The sequence below is a fragment of the Gossypium hirsutum genome, chromosome D04 (assembly GCF_007990345.1).
Source record: "Gossypium hirsutum isolate 1008001.06 chromosome D04, Gossypium_hirsutum_v2.1, whole genome shotgun sequence".
In the NCBI taxonomy this organism is placed as follows: domain Eukaryota; kingdom Viridiplantae; phylum Streptophyta; class Magnoliopsida; order Malvales; family Malvaceae; genus Gossypium; species Gossypium hirsutum.
In genome coordinates this window covers 10063875-10088012 of record NC_053440.1, presented here as the reverse complement: position 1 = coordinate 10088012, position 24138 = coordinate 10063875, and the positions used below count along the sequence as shown (strand labels likewise).

Below are 24138 nucleotides of genomic sequence, written 5' to 3'. Positions count from 1 at the left end.
ATGGAGTACTTACGTAAAATACTGATGTGAATGCCATGAAGTATATTTGACAACATTTGAGCCATTTAAAAGTTCATTTTGAAGTAAAACTTTGAATAGAAAGAGATATGCCATAATGGAGCACTAGGTGACGATAAATCAAGAAATGGGTCTGGCCACCTGTAACAGAATTATCACAGTTGTTTTGAATGATAGCAGTAAAACTGAGATTACCAGATCGAGGCACAGGCATGAACGATCCACTGGAAAATGACAAAAGCACCCGTCCATAAGATGAAGTAAGAAATTCGAAACCAAGGGAACTGCTGAAAGGTAGTTGATAGATATACACAATTCAATGTTGCTATGATGAAAAGAAAAGCGGTACCAGTTAAACAAGATTGAAAAACAGCAATTATTTCCCCTGGCTATTCAAGGCTGTATCACCGAGAAGTAGGATGACATTGAGTGTATGCATGTTCACGGCCATCTGAAAAACGGAGATGCGGATTAGGCTTTGTCTTAGTAGACTACAAGCAAGGAAGAAATACAAAACAAGTTCAAGTGGAAACATCAGCCAACAGTTTTGATAGAAGTATTATTAGAAAAATAATGTACCAAAAATAAGTATTCTTTGCAAAAATAGAATGAATGGATCTTCTTTAACTGGAGATGAGGAGATATAGAGAAATGGCTATGAAATCGTCCTCTAAACTTGCGTTACTTGGATTTTGTTGTTAATGTCAGATACGTATTTGGAGGGTCTTTGAAGGGTCACATTGGGTATGCATTGACCATCGGTATTTCGAGAAAAAAAAAAGTGAAAGAGTTGGAACAGCATAGTATGATTCTATGAACTTGAGCTACATGATGTGATGATCATTTCTAAACTTGGGATGTGATTGAATTCCTATTATACCGAACATGTTTGTACAGGTTTTTTACCGAAATAAATTAAAAAAAAAATTAAATACCGAAATAGGTTGTCAGATAGATTAATTACCGAAATAATATGTTTTTTTAATGGTGCCTATCTCACCGGTGCCAATGAATTTTTTATATTAATATTTTTTCTTTTTAATCGCGCCTATCTGACAGGCGCCAATAAATTTTTTATATTAATTTTTTTTCTTTTAATAAAATATTATTAATTTTTTTCCTGGATTAGTATATGACTCGGGTATAGATACGAGGCGCGACTAGTTACGCCTATCTCGGAGGCGCCAATGGTGGAGCCTATCTGACAGGCGCTATACCCCCGAAAATCAAATGAGCACAGACATAAATTTTAGTAGAGGAACATACACAAAATTTAGCAAAACGGAAATAAGAAGATAGAGAGAAAAAAAGAAGAAAGGAAAACAAGAAGAAGGATAAGGTATTTTGGTTTATTTCTTTTTAAATAGAATGTAGAGTATTGTTAGTAATTTTATTATTTGAAAGTTATTTTGTTAGGTTATTAATTTTGTTAGCTTCTGAATGAAAAAATTTGTATTAAAAATTTTATTTAATTTTTTTACATTTCGAAACTGTTTTAAGAATTTTAAAAATTTTTTAACAGATCTAGTATTGAAGACAAAGAATCAGTTTTTTGTATGCGTTTATTTCGATGGAGAAATTTTGACAACAACCGTGGGATGTATATTTGAATGTCGCAAACAAGTAGCAATGAGATTTAATAGAAATATCTCGTTTGATGATATGAAGGAAACAATTAGTGAAAAAATTTATAGACATTGTGGGAGAAGGATATCAAAACTTTTCTACAAGTTCCCAGTTTCGACGGATCCAATAAAATTTATCGAAATAGAACTTGTAGACGATGAAGACGTGGAGACAATGGTCGATCTTTATTGTGGGACTCGGAGCAACCAAAATGCACCGATTCAGTTATTTGCTGAGTTAGCTGGTGTGGAGGCAACTGAAGATCCCACTCCATTAGGTGAAAAAGATGGAGTTCAAGAGCCGTGTATGGTGGTTCCGGTATCATATGTTGATAGTCAATCAACTATACACGGGATCGATATTGATCTTAATGCTGCACCCGAGACTGATGTGGTTAGTGATGGTGCATACTATAGTAGTGATCCTATTGATCACGAAGTTGATAGTGAGAGTGATCCCGACGTGAACGAGGTCCCGAATGATATTGATGACGAAGGCGTGAATGAGGATGGAAACGTTAACGCGTCTTCAGTCGGAAACCAGATTCGTGGTATTGTAATACACAATAATCATGGGGCACACATGTCTCGGATAGACCCTGATGCGGCGCGGGTAGCTGAGTTTTCGGAGTACCCTGAAATACTACCTGCTCACCGGATGACTGTATATTCTGATCCAGAAGAGTTGTTCGTGGGCCAGAGATACTAAAGTAAGGAAGAATGCATATTTGCCATTAAGCGGTATAGCATGAATATATCAGTAAACTACAAAGTCGTCGTGTCTAAACCAACATTATATATTAGAGAGTGTTGGAGGTTGGCAGAAGGATGCAATTGGCAGATACGAGATACATTTATCCAGAAGTCGCAGATGTGGGAGATACGAAAATTTGTTGGGCCTCACATATGTACTTCAACACGTATGACAGAAGATCATCGAAAACTTGACTCCAAAACTATCTGTACATGCATCATGCCAATGGTGAAAGACATGCCGACCATTAAAGTTTCGGTACTGATTGTCGAAATACAAACACGATTCCAGTATCGAGTATCGTACCGGAAGACATGAATAGCTAAATAGATGACAATGGAGTAATTGTACGGAGATTTCGATGCATTGTACAATGAGTTACAGGGATGGATAGCCGCTATGAGGGAACACGTGCTAGGGACTGTCATTGAGTTATAGACACGACCTTATTACAGGTCGGATGACCAACTACAATTGAGAAAAAGAATTTTTCATCGGATGTCATGGACGTTTGATCCATGTGTGCGAGTATTTTCCCACTGCAAATCGTTTGTGCAAGTAGATGGAACCTGGCTATATGGAAAATACACACAGATCTTACTTCTTGCGGTTGTTCAAGACGGCAACAGAAACGTACTCCCGATAGCATTTGCCATCGTCGATAAGGAGAACATGGAATCGTGAGAGTTCTTCCTTACCAACTTTGCGAAGGTATGTTATTAGCAACGATAATATTTGCATCATCTCTGATAGAGGGAAATGATTAATTGCAGCTATTAGGCGTTCCGGTGTACCATGGAGATCTGTTTACGGCATCCGGCACATCGCGGCTAACTTCCAGCGAGATTATAAGAATGCAGACTGGAAGAGACAAGTTGTGAGAATGGGTAAAGAATTACCTTATCTTTTCAATATAAGTTTTAATGTTTTAGAGCAATACTGTAACTTATATTTTCTTAATATATATGCAGCGCACGAGCTAGAGCCACACATTTTTTGCCAAAGAATGGCCCGGCTTGAGAGTGACATGGAGGGTCAAACCAACACATCTTTCCGACAGTGGTTGGGTACCATGGAGCCGTGGCAATTGGCTCAAATTTTTGACGGGGGCTTTCGTTATGGTCAAATGACCACAAACTTGGTGGAGGGGGATCAACGATGTGTTATTAAAAACACGACATCTTTTGATTTCATCTGTCTTCTCGGCTACATTCTACAGGTTGACTACCTTGATGCCAAGAATGGGTCAGCAACAAGTCAACCAGATGGAGGCGGGACACGTTTTTGTCGAAGATGTTAGGGATGCAATGGTTGCAAACCGTCGGATAGTAAGGTCGATGATAGTAGAAGTATATTTACGACGTAATGAAACGTTTCAAGTTACAGAGACCATTAGTCGTCGACCCGGTATACCACTTAGGTCCTATGGAGTTGATATCTGAAACAGACGGTGCGACTGCAAGATGTTTCAAACAATTAATTATCCATGTGCACATGTCGTGGCAGTTTGTGCTAAAGTAAGGCTCAATGTAGAACTATTTATCGATGAAGTGTACACCATCGAATGCACGTTGCGTGTGTGGGAAAATGAGTTCCCTGTGCTTCCTAACCTATCTACTTGAGAGGTACCTCCAACGACCTTCGAGCTTGTCCTAAACAAAAGGTTGCCTAAGAACCCGAAAGGTTGTCCGCAATCATCCAGAATCCATAACCAAATGGACATTAGGGAAAAATCTGACGGGAAGCTGTGTGGCGTATGTAGATTAGTCGGTCATAATCAGAGTAAATGCCCACTCCGAAACTACCATGTTGGACAATCGTCTCAATCGGGTAGAAATTGAGATGTAGTTCATTACATGTTGAGAGGATTGAATCACAAATTTGTAAAAAAACCATAAAATTTTATTTAGAAAAAAGGCAAAAAAGTCATTATATAAATATAAAGTCGACTATTTAAATTGCAAAGGGAAAAAAATTAAATTGATAAATAAAATGCCAAAAAAATTCATTACATAAATATGAAGTTATTTATATTACGAAACCTCCTAAAATTGATGGTTTGATGGTGTGGTTCTAGGGGTATATTTTTGTGGAGCTCGACGTTTACGTTGCAGGCGATTATGGTGATCAACGTTCTCGTCATCCGTATGTAGGGGTGTGAGAAACATAGATGAAAAATCATATGTCTCAAATGCCATCGATGAACTTGAGCCGGGAGGAGTGGAGTACGGCGATGGATATGAGCCCGCGAAATAGTCATCGCCCCCAAATCTAGATGATAAGAACTATCCCTAAAATGTAGTTCCGTCTCTGCCTCCAGCTTCGGCTCTAGCTCTGGCTCCGGTTTTGGCTCTGGGTCTGGTGCATGATGCGGATCTGGAAGGGGTTGCCCAATTCGTGTTGTATGCGGAGGGACTACCATCAACCGCCTACCAAACAGAAATGGTTTCCCTATCTCACAGTACCACTGTATGTACTCTAACGAGGGCTACAGATCCAAAGCACGATCCATCTGAGGTACCCTCCCTAACCGATTGTTCCACATCGTAATATATTCTTTATGCACTTTTCCCCAATCATGTCCATACATCCCCCTCTTGTTCATCCATTGGATCTCCCCCAATTGTACTGGCAGTGTCGGCATATACTGTATGCAGCCGAACTGCCGGAGTACTTGATTGCCATGATACCACTCCACTATCTGAAAATTGATAACGGGTGCGCTAATGCACCATATGTTTAAGTCGATGTGGGCAGATGAGGGGATAACTGCCATAATTTCTGGAACAGAATTCTGCATCCAAATGGACTGCACAGTTAATAACATTGTTATATTAACGCGGGTTGAGTGAGTAAAATAATAAAATTAAGTTTATATTGGAAAAACTTACCCCCTCTTCAGCATGATTCTCAATCATTAGACAGTATATCGGAACCGTGTATGACCTCCTAATACCCGGATTAGTACTCCATCTACGAAAACAAATTGTTAGAACAATATAATCTAAAAAAAAGTCAACTAATTATTATAACGAGTAAAAATTCATCACATATTAATGAGTGGAAATATATATGATTGGTGACTAATGGAAGCCAAGAATGACATCCGATAAAGTGCCCACGACTGCTGCAATATGAGACATCTGCCTATGTCCATTGCAGAAGGATCTGTCGTCCGACAAAGTTCGCGATACAACATGGCTAAAATTGTGGATCCCCCACTGTATGAACGGGTGTTATGCAAATTGGATAATAGGGGTAAGTACATCAAGTGGACCTTACCGCCGTTTGCATTCGACATGAGTACACCCCCTATAAGGTGCATAATGTAAGCTCGAATGACCTGCATCACCTCCCATTTATTGGCAATACTCGGCAAATGTTCAAAATTGACCTTTAGCCATGAAAATCTCAAATTGGTAAATTTTCCTTCACTTGGCGAGCGTCCAAGTAATTCATAGCAAAGGGTAGTAGGCCTAGAGATTGAACTTACACCCGTGACCGCATTCCCGTCGATGGGAAGCCTCAGCTGTAGTGCAACATCCTCTAGAGTGACGGTACACTCTCCGCACGGCAAACGAAATGTGTGGGTCTCCAGACGCCATTGCTCGACTAAAGTATGGTATTAGGCGTTCATCTGGCAGAAACCCTACACTATTAACACGGCCCCTCAATACGCGGTACGGACCCTGACATTATTAAATTAGCAAAATAGTTAATACAATATAATTTCATTCAACAAAAAACATGAGTGTCAAATAAAATTTTATTACTATCTCATTAATAGTACTTGATATGTGATTATTATTATTAATCAAAGAACCCATTTGTTGCAAATCTGCAATTAAAAAAATGAATTCATTTAATTTGTTTCAAAAAATACAATAAATTATTTCAAATTTCAAAAACAAAACACGGTAAATAAATATCTAATAATTTCTCATAATTTACCTACAATAAAAAATTTATGTCAGATTACAATAATAATATAATTAAAATTAATATAAACTATCTTTAAAACATACGAATTAAAAAAATAGAAATAGATACATACCCGAGTAGTTTATGTTCAAATAACCTATAAAATTATATAACAACAAATTTAATCAACATTTTAATAAATCAATAAAAACTGTTAAATAAATAAAAAATCAAATAAAATTATATTATATAAAAATTACATTATATAAAAATTAAATGAGTTAACAGCAACGATATGATTAAAAGAGTCAGTTATGATTAAACTTTTAATGAAATGATTTTTAATTTTTTTATAAACTTATATGTTAAACTCACCAAATACTAAATTAAACACAACAATTTATAACTTAATCCTATCTGATAGGCGCGATCCGTTTTTTACCTGTATTTTGACCCTTTGACCGTATTTTTACTTGTATATATATTTCAATATTTTTAATAAAAATAAAAATTAATATTTTATTTAAACAAAAAATATTTTTTAATATAAAAAATTTATTCGAGCCTATCAGATAGGCGCGATTAAAAAAATATTTTTTAATATAAAAAATTGATTCGCGTCTGTCAGATAGACGCAATTAAAAAATTTTTTTACTATAAAAAATTGATTGGCGCCTGTCAGATAGGCACGATTACAAAAAACATACCATTTCGGTAATTAATCTATCTGACAATCTATTTTGGTATTTAATTTTTTTAATATATTTGGATAAAAAACCCCCAAGTTAGTATAAAAAAAATTAAATGAGTTAACAGCAACTATGTTGATATAAAAAAAAAGTTAACAATAACTATATGATTTAAAGAGTTAGTTATGATTAAACTTTTAATGAAATGATTTTTAATTTTTTTATAAACTTATATGTTAAACTCACAAAATACTAAACTAAACACAACAATTTATAATTTAATCCTAAATTACTAATAAATTAATTTTTAATTTTATAAAGTAAGAGATGAAATTCATAATTAAGAGATTGTGAAGGTGTCAACTGATAAATTTCTTTGTGTTCTTTTTTAACAAAAAAGATTTTCATTTATAACAAAAATTCCAAGGTAAATCCCACTAATCTTTAGCATAGATAAAACTAGTTTTTATACCCATCCATCTTTATTATTTATGTTCTTAAATAGATCAAATGTTATTAATCCCTTAGCGGGATTTATAATTTCATAATAAAAAGATAAAAGATTAAACAAATTTAAATTTCGAATATGATATTGAAGTCTTACAATATAATATTGAAGTCTTACAAATTTAAATTACTAATAAATTAATTTTAAAATAATTAAAAACACAAAAAATTATAACATAATCCTAAATTACTAACAAATTAATTTTAAAATAATTATAAAAAGCAAAAAAAATTACATTCATACAAAATACTAATCCAAAACTATAAACACTAAACATAAATAATTTATAATTAATAATTAATAACAAAAAACCACAATATCTTAATTAAACTCTTTAAATTATAAATAGAATTATTTACTAAAATAATACATTACCTTCTTTCTTTCTTTCTTCTTCTTCTCCTTTCTCTCTTTTCTTCTCTTTTCCAGTTGATACATGAGGTTTGAGAGACCATACTTATACGTCCCCCATTTGTAATTTTTTTCCATTAAGGGACAATAGCCTGGTGGAAGGGACAGAGGCGGCAGCATTGGCATTGGCGCCTACCTATCAGGTGCAATTAGTGGCGCCTATCTGACAGGCGCGACCCGTTGACTCATTTTTTATCCGTATTTTGACCCGTTGACTGTATTTTACCTATATTTATATTTAAATATTTTTAATAAAAAAATAATATTTTATTTAAACCAAAAAAAAAATTAATATAAAAAATTCATTGATAGACGCCATTAAAAAAAATACCATTTCGATAATTAATATATCTGATAACCTATTTCGGTATTTAATTTTTTTTAATATATTCCAGTAAAAAACCCTGTTCGTACACAGGCAAGATCTTGAAAGCAATAACCAGATGAACAAAGGGACATAGAACTCACAAAATTAAATGCATAATCTTCGATGGTAAGAAACGGAAAAATAAGGCACCAATAAATGAGGTCAGTAAGCATCACTGCTCCAGCATTTATCTACATATGAAAAATCAAAATGAGATTTAACATAAAAGTCCTGAGGAGTACTGTAAAAGTCGCATGAAAATCTCGAAGGATTTGCAAGAGAATTTACCCGGAATATAACTTGAAAGGGAACTAATGATGCCTGCAGCCTGTGAAACATCGCACTGTTCCTGCAGATTTAAAGCTTTCATCTGTACATTAGTATCTTTTCTATTAGTTAAAGGTGTGTAGTATCCTTTCTCGCCATCTAACTTAACATGCTGTACGTTCATTTTACGATGCTGGTAACACCCGTAAATAGAGAGCAATGTTCCGAACTGCAAAAAAGAGATGAAACTCATACGTACTGCAAACAGTCGTATGGATACAACAGTTTTGTTGTGGCAGCAGAAACATTGGCACAAAGACTAGGAAAAAAATAATTGTGAGGCTTACCCCAAAATAAATGGTAACCAAAGTAAAAGTACACCGAAAATGTTTTCTACAATTTCCTGTATTTGTTTTATAGAAAACAGCTTTGTCATTTATATTTAAAATTATTATATTGATAATAAATTTTATTTTTATTTTTAAAATATTTAAAATAATTAAAATATTATATTTTTCAATATTATTAAACATACATATTTAATTATTTATATTTAGTCATAAAATAAATATAATTTATTATTTTAATAAATTATTTAATATTTTAATTTTATTTTAATAATAAATTTTAAAAATAATAATTTTAAAAAATGTTATTGAAAATATTCAATATTAATATTTTAATAATAAATATTTATTACAATTATAAATATATTAACAATCAATGTTTTGTAGTAAAATATGTCATAAGTACATGGACACTTCACAGATTTGCAATTTAATCTTTGTACTTTTATTTTCAAGAATTTAGTCCATTTACTTTTCAAATTTGAAAATCAAGTCCAATTGTTAACATCCTTAGATTTTTTAGTCAATTTTGTTGATGTCACATTTTTAAATAAAAAATACTTGATAGTCATGTAATTAAAAAATGACGTCATAATCAACCTGAATTTAACATAACATTTTTAATATATGTAAAATATAAAATTATAGAAAAAAATAAATTCAATAAAATGATGAAAAAAATAAGAAAATCTCAAATGCATGTTTATTTCATTAAAAACAACTTTTATGAAATATTTTTGAGAAATCTACCAAACAATAGAAAATTTTACATAAAGTCATCCAAATACAAAAAATATTAACTTTTCCAGAAAGTAAATCATTTTCCAAAAGTCATTTTCAGCGAAACAAACGAAATCTTAGAGCATGTTTGGTTGGGGAATAGGAATGCATTCCCCTATTCGGTGGGCCCACCACCAAACCAACGTTTGGTTGGCTGTAATGCCATTACAGCCTGATTCCATTCAGGCCCTATTACATGAAAAGGCTGTAATTTGAATGCCCACATACCCGATTGGCTATTCCATCCGGCTCTTTTTTTCCATTTTCCAATTTCTGCCCACCTTCATCTTCTCCTTCACTTTCTTGCCATATTTCAGAGTTTCTCATTCATCTTCTCCCACAGATCTGTAACTTTCTCTCCTTCTGTTCCCATATTTCAAGTAATTTTTTCCTTCTTTGATTTTTCCATTCTTTTTAACGTTTCTCTTCTGTGTTTTTTGTCGCTTTTGCAGCCATGGTTCTCGAGGTAAGCTATTCAATTAGATTCCTCTTTTGATCTCCTTCTTCTAAATCATCAATTATTTTAGTATTTTCTTCTTCTTTTTTCGTTACTCAAAAGGGTTTTGTTGATTTTTCTTTTTTGGTTTTCAAATTTTAAATCGGTCAATTAGGCTACTATAATATGCATTGATAACTCAGAATGGATGCGAAACGACGATTATTCTCCATCTCGATTTCAAGCCCAAGCTGATGCTGTTAGTCTTATCTGTGGAGTTAAAACCCAGGCAAAATGATTGCCTTTTAATGGAATGTAAAATTATGGGAATTTGATTTCATTTCATGAATTAATGGCAGTCTAATTTGAAGAATATGGTGGGGATTTTGACTATGGCGGGAAAAGGAGTACGTGTATTGGCTACTCCTACTAGTGAACTTGGAAAAATCTTGCCTTGCATGCATGGTACTTATTTTTTTCAGTCATGTTTGGAGACTATTAGAACCTTAGAAGTACGTGTATTGCTTTACCATTGCACTCCTAAAGAGAGAACTTGGGTTCGAACTTAGAACCTTAGAGACAAACCCAAAAGGGTTAGTCTTTATGAACTTATAACGGACATGGAGGATACTTTGTTTCCTTCTAATAAGAAAAATTGACTTATATGTTGAAGGAAAACAACATTAATAGTTTTACGGCTTGTTATTTGGATCACACGAGTACTTTACTTTACTTAACTTTAGCAAATCTGTACCATGACCTATGTAAAGCATGCAGTTCTGTGAGAAATCCATGTTTGATAACCTCTGTGAAAGACGAGCAGCTTTTTTATTAGAGTTTAGAAATGAAGAATTTGTCATTGCTGTTGGGTTTCAGGAGTTATATTTAGTGTAGCTTGTCATTTTTATGCAAAAGTAGCATGTAATTAATGAGTAATCTATGATATTTTATTTACATATTTCTGAATTAAAGGTCATATTCCTTCCACTCTATTATCTATGTCATCATCGTTACCTTCTTATTCTCTATGTACGTTTCAATGCATACATGTCTTGAAATGGGGGGAGAGATGAACCTAGCAGCTGGAATTCAGATTGCTTAGTTGGCTCTAAAACATCGCCAAAACAAAAATCAGCAGCAAAGGATTACAGTTTTTGCTGGAAGGTATGTTATATTGGCCGTTGATTTGCTGGAAGGTATGCAACCATCAAGTACTTTTGAAAGATTAAGATGCAATTTACTGGAGAAATTCAATGCATTTACTTTTTTTGATCTGTTTATGCTTTTTTTTGTTGAAAATCCAATGATGATGAGTAATGGATGTTTGGTTCTGGAACATCTTGTTTGAAGAAATTGTAATGACAGTTGAAGAGGATGTGAGAAGAGACATTGATGTGATGATTTTGCAATTATATATTTGTCATTGAACCATATTTGACTATGATCTTAAGTTTTGGTGCTAAATCACCATTGGTACAATAATCTAATAGATTTCTACTTCAAATTAGACTGTGTTCCTAGTTTGCATTGTGTGTCACTTTTAGAAGGAAATCTGATTAAAACCATAGAACATATGTGCAGACCTTGAGAGAAAATTGCAAAATTTTACTGCTGTATACTCCCTTGGCCTCAAAGCAGATGGTTAAAATGCTTAAAACCCCTATAGTTTAATCCTTGAAATTGTTGAGTTTACGGTTTTCCTTTGAAATGATTGGAAAGTGCTTGATGTGGTGCAGGGACTCGTAGCTTCAGCAATGGTGTTTGCTATACAAATATATGTTGTTGATAGAGGAGGCCCTTTGTCTCAATGTATTTGCCTCTGCAAACCTTACTTGCGGCTTTAATAGTTGCTGTTACATTGGGTGAAGAATTCTACTTGGGAGGGTAAGCCTTAACTTTTAACCCATACATTGTTGCCTACAATCATACTTTGCAGGGTTGGAGTGACATTGAATATAGCTTGCGAAATATGTGAAACTTGCAGGGTAGTAGGAGCAACATTGATAATAGCTGGATTGTATCTGGTTATCCTAGGAAAAAGTGAAGAGAGCAAGTATCTGTCTGAAAATGAACCAATTTATTCAGTGTCTGAAAATAATGACATGGTATCCACCTTCATTCGGCCATTGCTGGGAAATAAATTGCAGAGCTGAGGCAAATGGATGAATTTTCATATCAGCTCCATGGCAAAGTCAGTCATCCAATCCACACTAATGCCATTTGAAGCAGCTTGTTGCTATTGAAATTGAAAGACAACAAACGTAAATGATGGAGTTTCCAACAATTGAAATGGGAAAAAGAAAAGTTGAATTGTATTTATATATGTTTATTTGACCCTGTTGGTTTGGATCATCATTTTGTGAAGAAATTCAATGATAGTTGCAACTTTTTTATGTTGTAAAATATTATAACATATGGATTATGACATAAAAACTAATGAAATCATGTAACCTTTTGTTAATATATGAATATTATGTTTATGCAAAATTTAATTCTCAAGTTATTTATTACTTCTAATATTTTTTTAAATGTAGAATAATTAAATTATTTGTTTCATTAATGATATTTTAGCACATTAAATATATATTGAGGTTTAAAAATAATAAAGTAGATTATATATTATTTTTATATTATTATATATTATGATTTAAGTAAATTCATATAAGAATAATTATATTAAGAATTTTATTAAATTATATATTTTTATTAAATTATATTTAATAATAATTATGTTAAAATATGATTAAAATATTTATTATTTATATTTATAATCTTATTAAAATTTAATAACAATAACAATAATCATCTACCTAAAAAAATTTTGCTAAGGGTATTCTAGTCATTTTAGTTTTTTTTCCTTATGCTATTACAACGTCATTTCATTCAACCAAACACAAGAATACTATTACAGTTCTATTCCATTCTATTCAACCAAACAATTGAATTACTATTAGACTTTTATTCCATTACAGCGAACCAAACGTGCCCTTAAAATATTTTGTATTACACACTCCGGAAGTAGCTAAAAAGCAAGGCAAAATGCCCTATGATTCTAATCGAGATGAACAACACATTGGATTTAAAAGCTACAATAATTAAGCAGTATTAGTAACTTAATACAAGGCAAATTCAAAGAAGAAATATGCGACCTCCATTGGTGATGATTTTTAAAACAATGGTTGGGAGAGCTAAACAAAACGCAACGGACCGATAACCCAACAGCCAAATGGGAAGGATTTGTTGAAGACAAGGCCTCCAAACATCTTCAACACTTGTTTCAATCCTTCCTATAATCAATGATACGACAATTGGTGTTGAAACAATCAATGAACATGTCCAATTCAACCAATAACTCAAGCTTGTTGTATCTCAAGTGGTCAACAGCTGCATCCTTCTAAAACCACATAACCCCAGTATAAGTAGCATCATAATATTAAACTTGTTACAACAACAAAATGTTTAAGCTTCCTTGCCACATGGCTTCAAATGCAGTTCTTGAATACACATTTTTATGTATTCATTAATCAAAACAGAAACAGAAATGGGTATTTGAGACCAGTAGCCATTTAATTGATGAAACCCAAATCAATTGAAAAGAAAAACAAGTCATTGCTACTGCATCAGATTCCCGTAAAACTAAATTAAAACGAAAAAGAAGAAGATAAGAAGAGATTACTTACATAAAGTACGAAGAACCATAATTTTTACATTTCAAATTTATTTGCTCTAACATGACATTAGCTATATTGTAATAATATTTTAATTTGACATGTTTATTTTTTTAACTTAACTCAATTTGATTCAACTCGAATTTCAACTCACTCTACTTGATTCGAAAAAATTTAAAATGAGTTAAAAAGAATAAAAAGAGACTCATCAATTCAACTAACTTAAAAAATTTTACTCGATTTAATCCAACACTCATCCTTACTTTTCACTGCGTTAAAACACATGCTTGCAAAATTCTCCCCCATAGCTCTCTTAAATAACAACAACAAAGAAAAAGATGCTCCTTAGATTCCAAACCATCACAACATAAAACACATTCTGGTATCTCCATGAGATCAATTTATTCTTCATAGTCAATCGATCTTGAATTTCAAGCCAAGTAATAAAAACATGCCTTGGTATTGAAAGGTTGCACCAAACAATTCTATCCCAAGAAACTGTACACTAAAAATTATGGGTATAAAAATAAATTTACGAGAAATTAACTAAAATTTTAATGTGTGTATCAATGTCACTTTTTAAGGTTTTATTTGTTTCTACTTATATTTTGGTATGCAAAAGCGTTACTAGAAAATAAAACTCGATGATACAATGAAGCTTAATGATTGTCTACGTTTTGCACTGACGGAAATAATTCACTGAGCATTGAGCAAAGCATTGCAAGAAAATCGATCTTTATAAAGAATTTTTGCAGTAACCATTTATAGAATAGTCTAAGAATAATAGAAGATGATGGAGAATCAAAAGAAACAAAAATTTCTATGTTTTTAGTGGGTAAAACAAATGAAATTTGACTCCTATTGATAGGAATTCTCGTACATCTTCCTACCTTTTCAATTATAACTATTAAACATTATAAATATTTTGAAAATATTCCAACAATTTTGTGTGCTTTGTACATATTTGAAAATCCTTTAATGCATCAAACATCTAAGTCTCAATTACTTTCTTCACGCCTAATTATGCCTTGATGTTAGGGGTGTGCAAAATTCAGTTAAAACTGAAAAAATTCAATTAACCGACTGAATTCAGTTAATCGGCCGGTTAACTGAATTTTTTCGGTCGGGGACCGGTTAATTCGGTTCGAAACCAATCGGTTAACTGAATTTTTTTTGTTTAATCAAAAAAATTAATAAATAAAATTATCCAACCCAACCTAATCATAAAAATTGCAAATAATTTAATAAATAAAAATAAAATTCTAAAACTAAAAGTCTAAAGCTGTAATAGCCATTCCATCCGCATGTTCCGATTTGGTTTCCTCACAAATTTTTCTCTTCTTTTTCTCTAATTTTTCTTGTTCTTCTCTGCAACTTTGTCAACCCTCAACTCCCTGCAACTTTCCAAAAAGGTAATAAATCTCCATTTCTCTGCTTTTATTTATTTGTTTTTGGACTAGGGTTTCTTGAGAAACTGACTGAAACCACTTCCATTTTTAGAGTACGCTAGATGGGTAAGTGATGATCTTTTTATTAATCTGTAGATAGGCTTTTATTTCTGTAGGGTGAGCTTTTGGTGTGCTTGTATTAATTCATGCTATGCATGTACTTGTCTTAGATGCGAAAATCATAGCATCATTGTAAAACATTATTCAGTCAACAAATCAGGTTTGGTAACAATCTGAAAAGGATTAGTAGAAAGTTGATGCTCGTATGTTGTGGGATACTGTTGAGGATTTAGTATTGTGGTGCTTTTGTTCTCCAATGGCTGCCCTCGCATTAGATGCAAACTGGGTTCATTAATACTAAGACAAATTTATACTAAATGTGGTTGAATTTATAAGCTGATTTCTTGCAGAGTTTGGTTAGAGAAGCATGAACAATATCGGTTTGAACATAACATACCCATATGTTTCTTTAGCTTCAGTTGGAGAAAATGAGTTGAATTTGTATCAAGCTATGTAGGGTCTTTCACTGTAAAAATTTGCAAAGTTGTTCTGCAAACCAGCATGACAAATTAAATTATAATTTAAATGTATCAAGCTGTTGTTTTAGTGTTTCAAATTGAGCATTTTCATGCTATCATAATTTTCTTTCTTGAATTTAAACTGTGAGAGATTCAATAGGCCTCATTCATTAGAGCTGCTCAAGAGGGGCCTTCTTTCATGCAGGTTCATTTGATTCCCTGCAGCTTTTGGTTACTTAATCTTACCATCTGTTTCTTTGGACAATTAAAAGGGTTTAGATGAAACCAAGATATCAATTTGCTTCATTACATTTACATCATTGCTTATATTAGATTCTTGGCTTTATAAGTTAGTCTTTAAGGCCGAATTCGTGAATCGGTGGTCGAGTACAGACCACATCCGAAGTTTCGGTTACAAAATATGGTGAATCTAAGTTAATTTACTGGCAATTTAGCTGCCTAATAAAATCGAAATGATATGCGGATTTATATATCAGACAAAAGGAACAAAATACCAAACACAGAATCCTGCATAAAACATATATGCCAACTAGTTGGAAAGCTAACCATATGAATGTGTTTGAGCATCACTCCTATTTAGATTAATTGTTGTTTAAGATCAGGCTAAGTTCATTAAGGTCGAAACTAAGTGTGATTAGTGGTCAAGCCCAAGTTCATTTCTAGTCAAAGTTGATGTTGGATTTTTAAAGGTCCAAAAGATTCAAACTCCACATGAGTTTAAGTCTTAGGCGCAACTGCACAAGGAGGCCTTCACTACTCCCATATGATTTTTGAAAATGCTTATAGTTTTGTCCTATAGTTTAAAGCAAGAGACATGGAGGAAGATGCTTTACTATTAAGTTGTGGAATTTTAGACTGAAATGTATTCATTTAATACCTTGTTCTGCAATTTTGCTTTCTTTTATCATTTGGAGCTTTAATATTAGACTGAAATGTATTCATTTAATATCTATGTAAAGTTTGAAATTTTAAGTATGAAATTGCTGAACTGAATATACTGAAGTTTGTTGAGGATATGGACTGCTACTGATTGAAATAATAGGGAATTATGAGAGGTTAAATGCCAACTTTGGCCTCTGTCCAAATGTTGGACTTTCAACATTTAATTTCCCTGTTTAAAGATGTTTAAACTTGCTAAAAATGCAACAATTGCATATGCTATTTATTTAATTAAATTAAATGATACTGAGTTCTTTACCTTTTCTTCTTTGGTTGTTTTGTTGCATCTTTATTTAATTCGGTTAATTCGGGTAATTCATTTATTTTTAACCAAAAATAAAAAACATATAATTTTCGATTTCGATTTGGTTAATTTTTTTGAAAAAATTTCAGTTCAGTAAACGGTTAAAAATTTTGAAAGGTCGGTTAATTCGGTTAATGTTATTTCGGGTCGGTTAACCGACTGAACACCCCTACTTGATGTAACTTGATCCTAGAAATTATTCTTACCTTTTAATAACATAAAAATTTGTCCAAGCTACCCAAATAGATCCAGATTGCACCCACATAAATCCCCCAATTTTGCAATTTACAGGCTTTATTCTATGTGACTAGATCTTTAATAACAAGTTCCTCTTAGATTTAGGGTGACAAATTCCTTTCCAACTCACTTTTGCTCCTTTGGCTGACCCTTCCATCCCTTTCCAAAGAAAAGAATTAATGACTTTAGAGGGAAGCAATGATACTCTACAACAAAAATTTTGAAGGTTGATTGTAATAATTGTATCCTTTCAGCAAATAAAAGGTTTCTAGTGTCCAATTGCGAATTCTTTGTGGAATCTTTTTTAGTAAAGAATTGCAATCCGTATCCCTCAAGTTTCTTGCAACTAGAGGCAATTTGTATCCCCTTGCCTAACTCCCTTAGTCCCTACAAGACTTCCATTTATAGCTTAATGTTGATGTCACATGGGATTCCGTGGGACGAAGATGGGCTGATCCTCAGTGGTGTGGTATGCCTTGAGACCAGCTGTTGGGACGTAATGTGGGGGGTGGGAAGCCCATGCTATTCGCCTAGTGCTTGGTTCGCAAAGGATACAGGCTTGTTATTATTGAGTCATATTATTTCTTCGTTATTTGGGTCACTTTGTTTCTGAGACCTCATAATTATCTTCATCTTTCAATTCTTTAGCTTTTAGTTATATTAGTAGAAAGATAAACTGTTGCAACATTTTTAAATATTTATAGTGTTCCAATAACTATAAATGAATGGGTGTAATTAATCAAAAGATTATATTATTGGATTTTTTGAAAAAGAATTATAACTATTTAAATAATATTATTTGAATAGTTATAATATTAAATCAATAATTATGTGTTTATTTTAAAAATATGATTATTCAGAAAGACACCTATTGATGAAAGATGTCTCTATAAAGAGACATGAAAATTCCTATAAATAAAAATGAGATTTCATTTGGAAAACAAACCAACAAATTCTAATATTCTTTCTTTCCTTCCTTCATTTTCTAATATTATTAGATCATTCTATAAAATATTATTGCAGAAATCCTTTGTAGAAATTAAGTTTTTGTTATACATTGCTTGGTGCGTAGTGGACTATTCTCGTCAGTGCAAAACGTAAATAGTCATTGGCTTCATTGTATCCTCGAGTTTAATTTGCTTGGAACTCATTTGCACACGAAGATAGGTGAGGGCGAATATAACCTTAAAGATAGTGGCTTGATACACGCCTTGGAGCCTTGTCCTATTTCTTATTTTTCTGTTTGAGTTCTGTTCGTGTGTTCGAGATTTTCCTCACTGGAGATTTAAACTAAAAATTTTAAGGTTATATTATTCATGATGACTACCACAACACATGAAAGTGGAACACTAAGGGAGTTGGCTTCCAACTTTGTCAAACTTAATCGATTTCATGGTGGCAATTTTTTACGATGGCAAAAAAAGATGCACTTCTTATTATCAACTTTGAAGATTGTTTATGTTTTGGATACTCCAAGACCTGAAGAGAATGAAAACAAATATGTTGCTGCAACCTGAGAAAGACAAAAATGGGACAATGCTGACTGTATATGCATGGGCCACATATTGAATAGTTTATCTGATGGTTTGTTTGACACCTACCAAAATAAGGTCACCGCTAAAGCATTATGGGACAAATTAGAGACAAGATACATGACCGAAAATGTTACAAGTAAGAAATTTCTTGTTAGTTGTTTCAATAATTATCAAATGGTTGATGGTCGTTCTGTTATGGAACAATTCCGTGATATTGAAAAGATACTGAATCAATTCAAGCAATATGATATGAAAATGGATGAAATGATTGTTGTATCCTTTATAATAGACAAACTTCCACCATCTTGAAAAGACTTTAAAAGAAGTCTAACACATAAGAAAGAGGAAATATCTCTTGAGGCTTTGGCAAATTATCTTTGTATTGAAGAAGAATATCGAAAACAAGACCAAAACCTAAATTCTGGAAATGCCAAAATGCATGTTACGGAGGAAGTACAGACTACTAAACCATTCAAGAGAAAATTTTAACAGACTAATAGAACACTTAAGTTCAAAAAGAAACAAAAGGGATCATGTTATCATTGTGAAAAGCCGAGACATTTCAAGAATAAATGTCGATTTTTTAAGAAGAAATATCTTCTAAGGCTGATAATAACGAAAAGTTCGTTGCAATGATATCTGAAATTAATATGGCACAAGATGATAATTCATAGTGGATTGATACCGGAGCAACCAAACATGTGTGCAAAGACAAAAGCATGTTCACAAAGTTCACACAATGTGAAAATGACAATGTCTTATATATGGGAAATTCTTCCACCGTAGCAATCAAAGGCAAAGGGTCTGTTGAACTACAATTCACTTCTGGAAAGGTTTTAACCTTAAATGATGTATATTATATACCAGGAGTTAGGAAGAATTTAGTGTTTAGAAGTCTGTTGAAAGTTTGGTTTCAAACTTATTTTTGAGGCAGATAAGTTTATTTTGTTTAAGGGAGGAATTTTTTTGGGGGAAAATGTATATGTATGAGAATATGTTCAAACTCAATATTATTAATAAGAATAAGAATACTATTTCTGCTTATATGGTTGAATCTTTTTGTTTGTGGCATTATAGATTAGGTCATTTGAATTATAGAAAATTGAATGACATGTATAAGTTAAATTTAATTCCTGTTTTTAATAATAATATTGAAAAATGCAATACATGTATGTTGACTAAAATCACAAGAAACCCTTTCCCTAAGGTTAAAAGGAAAACAAAATTGCTTGATTTGATACATAGCGATTTATGTGGCATGCATAATCTTTTGTTACTTTTATTGATGATTGTTCTAGATATTGTTATGTATATTTATTGCATTCAAAATAGGAAGCGCTTGATAAATTTAAAGTTTATAAATATGAAGTTGAACTTCAGTGTCAATCATTTATCAAGTGCTTAAGATCGAATGGAGGCGGAGAATACTATAATCCAAGTTATTTTGAATCCACCAGAATTGTCCATCAAGTTTCAGCCCCTTACACACCACAACAAAATGGTGTAGTTGAAAGGAAAAATAGAGTTTTGACTGAAATGGTAAATTCAATGTTATTATATTCAGGTCTTGGACAAGATTTTTGAGGAGAAGCTGTTCTAATAGCTTGTCATATATTCAATAGAGTTCTTAATAAGGAAACTAAAATAACCCCCTATGAACAATGGAAGAAAAGGAAACCAAACCTTAATTATTTAAAGGTTTGGGGTTGTAGAGCTATTGTCAAAGTTCCAACACCTAAACGTAAAAAGTTAGGTGAAAAAAAGAATTGAATGCATATTTATAGGATATGCACATAATAACAAGGCATATAGGTTCATAGTAATTGAACCAAATGATTCAATTTCAATTAATACTATTATTGAATCAAAAGATGCTATTTTTGATGAAAATAAATTTAATTCTATATCAAGGCAATTACAGCCACAACAATTGATTCATTCTTCAAATGAGAATGAGATTCCATTGGAACAAATTGATAATAATGATGAATATTGTCAAGAATTAAGGAGAAGTAAAAGGATTAAAAAGGTCAAAGATTTTGGACCAGATTTTATTATGTTTCTTGTAGAAGGAAATGGTGAAAGTATATGCAATAATATACCTTATTGTTATAATACAGAATCTGATCCTATTACATTTGAAGAAGTAATGAAATCTCAAGACTCTGCTTTTTGAAAAGAAGCAATAAATGATGAAATGGATTCAACAATGGGAAATCAAACTTGGATCTTAGTTGATCTTCCATCGGGTTCCAAACCAATAGGTTGTAAATGGATCTTCAAAAAGAAAATGAAGGTCGATGGAACCATTGATAAATTTAAAGCAAGATTGGTAGCCAAAGATTTTACACAAAAACAAGGTATTGGTTACTTTGATACCTATGCTCCAGTAGCAAGAATTGCTACAATTAGACTCTTAATATCAGTTACCTCTATATATAATTTGGTTGTTCACCAAATGAATGTTAAAACTGTATTTTTAAATGGTGAATTGGAAGAGGAAATGTACATGGAGCAACCGAAAGGATTTGTTGTTCCAGGACAAGAGCATAAGGTATGTAAGCTTATTAAATCTTTATATGGACTTAAACAAGCACCAAAATGGCACCAAAAGTTTGACAATGTTGTTTTAGCTAATGGCTATAAAATAAATAAATCCGATAAGTGCATATATAGAAAATTTGAAAATGGAAAAGGTGTAATAATTTGCTTATATGTAGATGACATGCTCATTTTTTGCACAGATTTGGAACAAATAAAAAACACAAAGAAATTCTTGTTAAACAACTTTGCTATGAAAGATATGGGTGTAGCAGATGTTATTCTTGGGATTAAAATAACCCGAGATAAAAGTACTATAGCTTTATTACAATCACATTACATTGAAAAAGTGCTTAAAAAGTTTGATCTTTTCAACTGTATACCAGCACCTACACCCATGGATCCTTAAATAAAATTAGTATCTAATGCTGGTAGGAAAATTGATCAATTGAAATATGTAAGTCTAATTGGTTGTCTTATGTACATAATAAGTTGTATAAGACCAGATATTGCATATGCTGTTGGAAAATTGAATAGGTACACAAGTAATCCAAGTAGTTTGCATTGGCAAGCTTTGAATAGAGTACTTAGGTACTTAAAGAAAACTATTAACTATGGATTGTGTTATAATGGATATCCTTCAATTTTAGAAGGGTATTTGGATGCTAGTTGGATTACAAGTTTGGAAGATCATGCATCTACTATTGGATAGATCTTCATTCTTGGTGGAGGAGCCATTTCTTAGGGTTCCAAGAAACAAACATGTATTACTAATTCCACCATGGCAGCATAATTTATTACATTACCCGCTGCATGTAAAGAAGCAGAATTGTTAAGAAAATTGCTTTATGATGTACATTTATGGTCTAAGCCAATTTCACCTATTTCTATTCGTTGTGATAGTGAGGCTACTCTAGCAAAAGCATATAGCCAAGCATATAATGGAAAGTCTAGACACATTGGATTAAGACATAGTTATGCCTGACAATTAATCTTTGATGGAGTGATCACTATTAATTATGTGAGGTCAAGTGAAAATTTGGCGGATCCTTTGACAAAAAGTCTTGCTAGAGATGCGGTAAAAAGGACCTCAAAAAGGATGGGACTCAAGCCCATTAATTAGAGTCACCCATGATAGAAACTCGACTCAACGCTTGGTAATGAGACAAAGTACATCATTATTATGTGACTGTTAGCACTATAAATAAATCCATCCTAAGATTAAAGTGATAGGTACCCGTAATGATAAGGGAATGATGAGTAATGTACTCTTAGTGGACCCATAACATAAAAATGCTAGAGTGTTATAATTACGGGAACACTCTTGATGGAATCTACCTACGTGAGTGGAAGTGTGGCTGCTTTTAGGAGCTCAAGGGCTTGGCTCTGACAGCACTCATGAAAAGAGGACACAAACACATGGCCATAATATTGTCCCTAGATACTATGCATTGACCGATGTTGAAATCATTGTGTGAGATGTGTTCGGTTAATCAATTGAAATAGTTGGTTCAAATCTTAGTCTACCATGCAATTTCGATTAACTTTAACATATATTCACTAAATGAAGGTTCAATCGTAAGATACCTTCATTTGTGCAAATTGATTTCCAGGAATATTAAAATCTAAAATATTTTGAAAATGGGGGGAGATTGTTGGAACATTTTCAAATATTTATGGTGTTCCAATAACTATAAATGAATGAGTGTAATTAATCAAAAGATTATATTATTTGATTTTTTGAAAGAGAATTATAACTATTTAAATAATATTATTTGAATAGTTATAGTATTAAATGAATAATTCTGTGTTTATTTAAAAGACATTATTATTCAGAAAGACACCTATTAATGAAAGATGTCTCTATGAAGAGACATGAAAATTCCTATAAATAGGAATGAGATTTCATTTGGAAAACAGACCAACAAATTCTAATATTCTTCTTTTCCTTCCTTTATTTTCTAATATTATTAGATTATTCTATAAAGTATTACTGCAGAAATCCTTTGTAGAAATTGAGTTTTTGTTATACATTTCCCAGTGCGTAGTTGACTATTCTCGTCAGTGCAAAACGCAAATAGTCATTGGCTTCATTGTATCCTCGAGGTTAATTTGCTTGAAACTAATTTGCACACCGAAGATAGGTGGGGGCGAATATAACCTTAAAGATAGTGGCTTGATACACGCCTTGGAGTCTTGTCCTATTTTTTCTTTTTTTGTTCGAGTTCCGTTCGTGTGTTCGAGATTTTCCTCACCGGAGATTTAAACTAACATAAATAAGGTAGCTAGTAGGATTGGGCGCATGGGTTTGCTTTGTGAATATGAGACTTGTTTTGGAGTGGATTACCCGCACGGGATCCAACTGCGGATGTTACTTGAGTTAATGAATTGCCTTATGGCCTTATCTTTCCAGAAAAATGGTTTAAGTACTGTAATTTCTAACCTTACAAACACTTCAGAAAATCCTAACCCAACGTATAGAATCAAAAGCTTTCCTAAAATCAACTTTTATGCACATCTTGAATATAGTTTCTTCTTACCATACCCATTCACCAATTTCTGGGCAAGCTGAACATTGTCTACTAAGCTTCTTCCCTCTATGGTTGTTAGATATAATCATAGGTAAACACTTCTTCATTCTATTTGAGAGAATCTTAGTAATGCACTTATAAATTGTAGTGCAGCACGAAATGTCTGAAATCAACTACTTGACTAGGATTTGGGAACTAAACATTAAAAGGCCCTAATATAGCACCAATTTAAAATAGAAAAAAAAATCTGAATTGCACTCACCGCATCAACTC

At 32.5% G+C, this 24138-nt stretch overlaps 2 long non-coding RNA genes and 1 pseudogene across 5 annotated transcripts; 2 read left to right on the top strand and 1 right to left on the bottom strand.

Annotated features, from left to right (window-relative positions):
* Window positions 1-65: 65 nt before the first annotated feature.
* On the bottom strand, window positions 66-13513 carry LOC107926023 (uncharacterized; annotated as a pseudogene).
* Window positions 9884-12586, top strand: LOC107926070 (uncharacterized). Of its 4 annotated transcripts, XR_001692130.2 has the most exons (5): window positions 9891-10034; window positions 10140-10153; window positions 10299-11287; window positions 11860-12007; window positions 12108-12586. It is a non-coding gene; the product is annotated as an uncharacterized lncRNA (long non-coding RNA). The 4 variants fall into 4 exon arrangements; XR_001692127.2 differs by having other exon boundaries at window positions 9884-10034; window positions 10140-11287; XR_001692129.2 differs by having other exon boundaries at window positions 9891-10153.
* Window positions 13514-15065: 1552 nt separating the features above from the next.
* Window positions 15066-16744, top strand: LOC107925979 (uncharacterized). Its single transcript, XR_005912480.1, has 2 exons — window positions 15066-15203; window positions 15650-16744. It is a non-coding gene; the product is annotated as an uncharacterized lncRNA (long non-coding RNA).
* The last annotated feature ends 7394 nt before the right edge of the window (window positions 16745-24138 follow it).